We start from the raw sequence: 8,075 nt of genomic DNA on the forward strand, positions 1-8,075 counted from the left end.
TATCCAAGCCCTACAATGCCCCTGCCCCGTTCACCACCAACAGCTTTCCTCTTCCTTTACTCACTTTCCTGCCTGGCTCCAATTCTCCCCCACAATCCTCTAAACTGGTTCAATTTGGTGAAAGATACTCTACCACCCATGTAAAACAATAATAACTGATTAATAACTTATTGCCGAAGTACCACTGAGTGTAAGCTTCACAATAACAGGCCTATTAAAATTCAAAGATGGGGCAATAAACACTGTTACAAGATCAGAACTGAGAAAATACTATTTATCTAATTTTCCACAACGAAACATGCAGAAATAGCTGCCTTGCATTTTTATTGCGTGGTTTCACGTACTAAGATTAGCAAACACAGTACCAATTACATGTAGGAAGCTGCTAAGACTAGGCCATTGCACTTGGATCAAAGTTATATAGTTTCTGTGGACTTGCACTCCTAGCAAATTCCAAACTCCAGCATCTGTTGCTGATGAAGTATTTCCTGATCATATTAAGCACTAAAAAATGTTAAGTGACAGAGTTCTGACCAGCAGGCATTTGAGTTAAACTCGTGCTTTGCTGCTGCATTATAATTATTCCTCTGGTTAAGCGGATTAAACAGTTCAAGCTGGACCACAAGTAATACTTATATACTGCACCCTTCTGATCATATGCTTAGTCTCCAAGCAATGGCTCACATATTAAAACAATTTAGAATAAGTTTAAAAACCGTAAGAATTGCAGATGCTGTAAATCTGAAACATAAATAGAAGTTGCTAGAAAAGCTCAGCAGGTCCGGCAGCATCAGTGAAGAGAAAATCAGAGTTAATATTTTGTGTCCACTAACCCTTCCTCAGTTGTTTTGTGAACAACTTTCACCAAGCCCTTGGCTACCTCTTTTGATCTCATGAAGACAGTAAAGTTTTCCTAGCAGGTCTGGCAGCATCTGCGAAGAGAAATCAGAGTTAACATTTTGGGTTCAGTGAAACTTCCTCAGAACCAAGTTTGGGTCACTGGACCAGAAACGTTAGGTCTGATTTCTCTTCACAGATGGTGCCAGACCCAGTAGGATAACTTCACTCTCTTTACGAGAAGATCAGGAGATAGCTTTGGAAAGCAACTGTTTAAAAATAAAGCATATTATGGAGTCAAAGAGCCCTTTTAAATACCGAATGATATGACAAAAATTTAGATTTTTACAGTTTTACAATTATTTTCCTTGTGTATGAATTACTTGTTACATTTGTGCATAAAGCAAGGATTACAATTCAGCAGTAAGGTTAGTCACCATCGTCCTACAGGATCATAGGGCTGCTCTATCATTAAATGAGACAATTGATGGTGGTTTAACCTGAGTTTCATGGTTGGAGGAGGACACTCTTTTCCAGTAATCTCAGCCGATGCAGGAATTGAACCACACTGTTGGCATTCCTCAGCACTCTAAGCTAGCTGTAAAACAAATGCAACTAACTCAGACACTCCCACACCCATCCCAGCTTCAACAGTAATTAATTAACTGGTTGCAGAGCACACAAGTCATTTAAAAGACGTAAAAGACCACGTGCAAAAAGAGTACCTTTCTATATGATATGAAAGATGATGGCTTCAATGCTGAAGAAATTCCTAAACGAAAATGTCTTTTTTCTGGCGATAACATGCTGTGAATTACTCCTAGCATTAGAATAAGATCCGATTTCTGATAAATTAATCTCTTCTCCCCTTTTGACATGATTTATCGCCCAATTACAAACGCAACATCAAGAGTGTGAATATAATAGAGGGCCAACTATTAACTTGCTTTTAGAAAAGATATTTTTCAAACAAAATATTTCACATTGTCCTCTGATGATGCAGAACCGAAGATGGCAATAATGACTGACTATAATACAGTAGCAGATGCTATCATATGATTAAACAGAATGTTTGAAGATCCCATGGGCCTTGATGACACTAAGGGACTTGCTGAGACACTCATCACGGAAGAGGCAGTAGCATTGGAGGCTTTCTGGGCTGCAGTTTATATCAGCATCATTTTACATTCGGCCGACTATCAGAAATGCTTCTACAAAGTGGTAATAAGTGTAGGATGAAGGAAGAGGGTGGTTCCATGAGGGTGAGATGATGAGTGAGAGTGGCTCAGGTGGAGTGCATAACCTGTTGCAAAAACAGAAGTAGCTGGAAAGGCTCAGAAGGTCTGGCAGCATCTGTGAAGGAAAACTGGTGGCCCTTCCTCAGAACTTCCTCCAGTTGTGATTTTTCTTCACAGATGCAGCCAGGTCTGTTCAGCTTTTCCAGTAACTCTGTTGTTGTTCCTAATTTACAGCGCCTGCAGCTCTTTCAGTTTTTATTTTGCATGACCTGTTGGGCTGGCTGAAAGAAATCAAAAGCTTACACTTATCTAGTGCCTACCACAATGACATTATCTAAAGTGCTTTCACAAATGATTAAGCAGGTGCACTTATACATGGACAATCTGTTTCTGGACAGAATTTAAAACACTGGAAAATAACATCTTGTAAAAGAATATGAACAATATCCAAGACAGAGGTTGATGGGTTTTTCAGTATAAAGAGAATCAAGGAGTATGGAGATTCTGCATAGAAATAAATTTGAGGATAAAGATTAGCCACAATCTTGTTAAATGACAAGATGGTGTTCAAAAGTCAAACAGCCTACTCTTAGTCCTTCCAGGCCCACTAACAGAAAACAAGACATTGAAATCTCTCATCAACAGACAATTTTTGATCTGGATCCTGAAAAGAAAATCTTTGCCATATCTCAGACAAGCTAATAAATGTGGCAGACACATTGATAAATATTTTAAATGGAAGTCTGAAACATAGTTTTACAACGATAAACTCTTTAAGGTGTGTGGCTTTTTAATAACAATAAAACCAACACCAAACTTTCAAAGGATTGGGCAGGGTAAGGCAATGTTGCTGTGGGAGGGGTGATCCCTGCTATGTGTCATTGGTGCAGGGTCAAACACCTCAAGTAAAGTGTGCAGGGACTCTATGTTAATATGCAGCCTGATGATGTCCAATGTTGTTTGGGAATCATGAGTTTGGTGGGCAGTCAGTTGCTGAGGGAAAACAAGACATGGAAGTTCAGTCAAGCAGGCAGGAAAGCTCAGAGTCGAACAGATGGAAGACAGCCAGGCAATGCAGTAGTCAGCTGAAACGAGGTCAGAGGGTAGCAAGACAGGTGCAGAGTAGGTGGGAAATTTACTCAAGGATGGGCAAATCATCCTGGCTGAGTTTCCAAATTTCTAAAAGAAACAAATGCAATGATAAAATATTACATGAGAATAATGTAACTGCCCTATACTGTTTAAAATATTAGAAAGAATTCAGATCAAACTGGAGAATAACAACATTCACCAAGATATGAAATGAATATGCAGGCTGCACTATGCAGGTTTTATTATACAACTAGATTTCTATATTTCTGCTGCAAGTGTATTTTGCCTCATCTTAACCATTTCTTCCCTAAATCTCTTGTAGTTTACAGGTTAATTATGTTCAGCTTAATTTATTGCAGTTAACAATTCTAAAATTAACAATTTGAATGGAATTTGACAGCAGAGAACTATCCAGCCGGCATACCAGTCCATACAATTACAAAAGAACAGTGAAGTCACAATCTGGAAGAAAGACAAGGAGCAAGTAAATACAAAAGCTGGCATTGAAACAAAGATAATAAAATGTGAGGCTGGATGAACACAGCAGGCCCAGCAGCATCTCGGGAGCACAAAAGCTGACGTTTCGGGCCTAGACCCTTCATCAGAGAGGGGGATGGGGAGAGGGTTCTGGAATAAATAGGGAGAGAGGGGGAGGCGGACCGAAGATGGAGAGAAAAGAAGATAGGTGGAGAGAGTATAGGTGGGGAGGTAGGGAGGGGATAGGTCAGTCCAGGGAAGACGGACAGGTCAAGGAGGTGGAATGAGGTTCGTAGGTAGGAGATGGAGGTGTGGCTTGGGGTGGGAGGAAGGGATGGGTGAGACGAAGAACAGGTTAGGGAGGCAGAGACAGGTTGGACTGGTTTTGGGATGCAGTGGGTGGAGGGGAAGAGCTGAGCTGGTTTTGGGATGCGGTGGGGCAAGGGGAGATTTTGAAGCTGGTGAAGTCCACATTGATACCATTGGGCTGCAGGGTTCCCAAGCGGAATATGAGTTGCTGTTCCTGCAACCTTCGGGCGGCATCATTGTGGCACTGCAGGAGGCCCATGATGAACATGTCATCTAAAGAATGGGAGGGGGAGTGGAAATGGTTTGCGACTGGGAGGTGCAGTTGTTCATTGCAAACCGAGCGGAGGTGTTCTGCAAAGCGGTCCCCAAGCCTCCGCTTGGTTTCCCCAATGTAGAGGTTGCCACACCGGGTACAGTGGATGCAGTATACCACATTGGCAGACGTGCAGGTGAACCTCTGCTTAATATGGAAAGTCATCTTGGGGCCTGGGATAGGGGTGAGGGAGGAGATGTGGGGGCAAGTGTAGGCCTCAAGGCCCTCCGCTTCTTCCTGTCCCGCAGGTCCGACCAGTCCCCCTCCACCGACACCCTCATCCGCCTAGCCGAACTCGTCCTCACCCTCAACAACTTCTCTTTCGATTCCTCCCACTTCCTGCAGACTAAGGGGGTGGCCATGGGCACCTGCATGGGCCCCAGCTATGCCCGCCTCTTTGTAGGTTATGTGGAACAGTCCCTCTTCCGCACCTACACAGGCCCCAAACCCCACCTCTTCCTGCGTTACATTGATGATTGTATCCGCGACGCCTCTTGCTCCCCAGAGGAGCTTGAACAGTTCATCCACTTCAACACCTTCCACCCCAACCTTCAGTTCACCTGGGCCATCTCCAGCACATCCCTCACCTTCCTGGACCTCTGTCTCTATCTAGGCAACCAGCTTGTAACTGATGTCCATTTCAAGCCCACCGACTCCCACAGCTACCTAGAATACACCTCCTCCCACCCACCCTCCTGCAAAGATTCCATCCCCTATTCCCAATTCCTCCGCCTCCACGATGAGGCATTCCACTCCCGCACATCCCAGATGTCCACGTTCTTCAAGGACTGCAACTTTCCCCCCACAGTGGTCAAAAATGCCCTTGACCGCGTCTCCCGCATTTCCCGCAACACATCCCTCACACCCCGCCCCCGCCACAAATGCCCAAAGAGGATCCCCCTCGTTCTCACACACCACCCCACCAACCTCCGGATACAACGCATCATCCTCCGACACTTCCACCATCTACAATCCGACCCCACCACCCAAGACATTTTTCCATCCCCTCCCCTGTCTGCTTTCCGGAGAGACCACTCTCTCTGTGACTCCCTTGTTCGCTCCACACTGCCCTCCAACCCCACCACACCCGGCACCTTCCCCTGCAACCACAGGAAATGCTACACTTGTCCCCACACCTCCTCCCTCACCCCTATCCCAGGCCCCAAGATGACTTTCCATATTAAGCAGAGGTTCACCTGCACATCTGCCAATGTAGTATACTGCATCCACTGTACCCGGTGTGGCTTCCTCTACATTGGGGAAACCAAGCAGAGGCTTGGGGACCACTTTGCAGAACACCTCTGCTCAGTTTGCAATAAACAACTGCACCTCCCAGTCGCAAACCATTTCCACTCCCCCTCCCATTCTTTAGATGACATGTCCATCACGGGCCTCCTGCAATGCCACAATGATGCCACCTGAAGGTTGCAGGAACAGCTACTCATATTCCACTTGGGAACCCTGCAGCCCAATGGTATCAATGTGGACTTCACCAGCTTCAAAATCTCCCCTTCCCCCACCGCAACCCAAAACCAGCCCAGTTTGTCACCTCCCCCCACTGCACCACACAACCAGCCCAGCTCTTCCCCTCCACCCACTGCATCCCAAAACCAGTCCAACCTGTCTCTGCCTCCCTAATCTGTTCTTCCTCTCATCCATCCCTTCCTCCCACCCCAAGCCACACCTCCATCTCCTACCTACTAACCTCATCCCACCTCCTTGACCTGTCCATCTTCTCTGGACTGACCTATCCCCTCCCTACCTATACTCTCCTCTCCACCTATCTTCCTTTCTCTCCATCTTCGGTCCACCTCCCCCTCTCTCCCTATTTATTCCAGAGCCCTCACCCCATCCCCCTCTCTGATGAAGGGTCTAGGCCCGAAACGTCAGCTTTTGTGCTCCTGAGATGCTGCTGGGCCTGCTGTGTTCATCCAGCCTCACATTTTATTATCTTGGATTCTCCAGCATCTGCAGTTCCCATTATCATTGAAACAAAGAAACTGTTTAGGCATAGTCAGGACACAGTGGATGAAAGTCAGAGACAGAAATGGGGAGCAGCACAGAGCAAGCGACCAAAGGAAAATGGGCACAGATGGAAGAACACGTCTGCTTCTGAAGGGAAATAATTCAATAGCAAAGATTTTGAGGTTTCAAAATTACATGGCAGTGATTGAAAGAAGACAGACCCAAGAGTAGGGAGCAAGCCTAAGCAATAAAAGAAAATGCTCAAACAAATAAGTTTAGGCATAACAGCTAGATTTGCTAGAATATAACTGAGTACGCTGACAATTTGTCGCAAGCAGCGTTCAAAACACACATCTCCTTTCCAGATAGGGCATAAACCCAGGTGTGGGTCAAATTTAAGAGCAGGGATCACCACCAACACAAAGCAGTGATTTGGGGTAAGAAGCACAGCAACAGGCGCGGTGCTGGGGTAAAAGGTGGAAAATACAGGGTGGCTTAGGAGTGATACAGTCAGGAGTTCGGATAAAACTTGGGGAGGGAGCATACTCCATGGAGCGACTAGACAAAATTCCACGATCAGAAGACACTCACTTACTCTCTGTGTGTGTGTGTATATATATATATATATACGTGTGGACCCGTCGGACTCCGATCACTCCTTCCGCTGAGATCCAACTGACGAAAACAAACGCCAGCAGGAAAGTCTGCCCTCCACCGGCACCGCCACCTGCTGGTCACAGGCAGAATCGGCCCGCCCACCGCCGGCAACACCACAGGCGAGACACTGACATGGTTAAAATATTAGATGGTGGATATCTGCAGTACCTGCAAGAAATCTTGGAAACGCTCAGCAGGGATGACTGTATTTGGGGAGAAGGAAGTTGCACTGACTTTTCGACTCGACAGTTCTTCCGAACTGAAAAAAAAATGAGATGCAACGGATTTTATGCTGCCGAAGGGGAGCGGTGGGCAGTTAAGAGACAACCACATTGCTGTGAGTCTGGAGTCACGTGTAGGCCAAACCAGGTAATGACAGCAGTTTCCTTCCTTAAAGGACATTAGTGAGCCAGATGGATTTTTCCAACAACCAATAATGGATTCACAGTCATCAGTAGATTCTTAATTGCAAATAGTTATTGAATTCAAATTCCACCATCTGATATGGCAAGATTCAAACTCAGGTCCCCAGAATGTGTCTCTGGATTGACAGCCCAGCAAAAATACCACTAGGCTATCACCTCCCTACCATGAACGATATATAAACAGGTCTTCCCAAAAGCTCCTAGTCTGAAATTGTTGAGGTTAATGTTGAGGGCTGTCTAGTTGGAAAATTCCCGCTGCAGCAACTCACCAAACTTGCTTCAAAAACAGTTTACAAACCTACAATCTTGACCACTCCCAGTCGACACACCATCCTTATTTGGAACTTTATCACCATTTTCTTCATTGTTGCTGAGACAAAATTCTGGAATTCCCTTCCAAAATGTGTTGTGAGTGTCCCGAACTAAAGGACTGCAGAACAGAAGAGGCTCATCTTCACCATCTCCAGGAAAATGAAGAGTGGCCTAAGTAGCAATATCCACATGGTATAAATTTAAAAAACAATTCAGTCTCAGAACCACTAAAATACTATTGCAGCTAATCCATTGAAAACCTCAAAACTGAACCAGATGTTCATTACAACTTAAATAGAAACAGAGACATTAAGCCTGATCTGTGAGTTATTTCTCAAGGTGATGTTGTCAAAAACACTTAAGAGACACATTCTCGGACTGCATCTCAGCATGTGACCTGGAAATATAATGGTTTCAGACTCGAACTTATGTTGAATCATGACATGTCCG

General features: G+C 45.1%; 1 protein-coding gene across 7 annotated transcripts in view; it reads right to left on the reverse strand.

The window, feature by feature from the left end:
• The window catches only part of fam3c (FAM3 metabolism regulating signaling molecule C), a 42,195-nt gene extending 35,246 nt beyond the window's left edge, over window positions 1-6,949 (reverse strand). The window contains exon 1 of one of the 7 annotated variants that reach the window (XM_048548659.2): window positions 6,827-6,949. The gene's annotated coding sequence lies outside the window, so the exon portion shown is untranslated. Of the gene's footprint in view, window positions 1-833; window positions 925-1,337; window positions 1,399-6,822 lie in introns of those variants that run through there. The other 6 variants (XM_048548658.2, XM_059652320.1, XM_059652322.1 and 3 more) reach the window with 6 other exon arrangements.
• Window positions 6,950-8,075: the final 1,126 nt, after the last annotated feature.

This window comes from Stegostoma tigrinum, chromosome 18 (genome assembly GCF_030684315.1).
Source record: "Stegostoma tigrinum isolate sSteTig4 chromosome 18, sSteTig4.hap1, whole genome shotgun sequence".
Classification (NCBI taxonomy): Eukaryota; Metazoa; Chordata; class Chondrichthyes; order Orectolobiformes; family Stegostomatidae; genus Stegostoma; species Stegostoma tigrinum.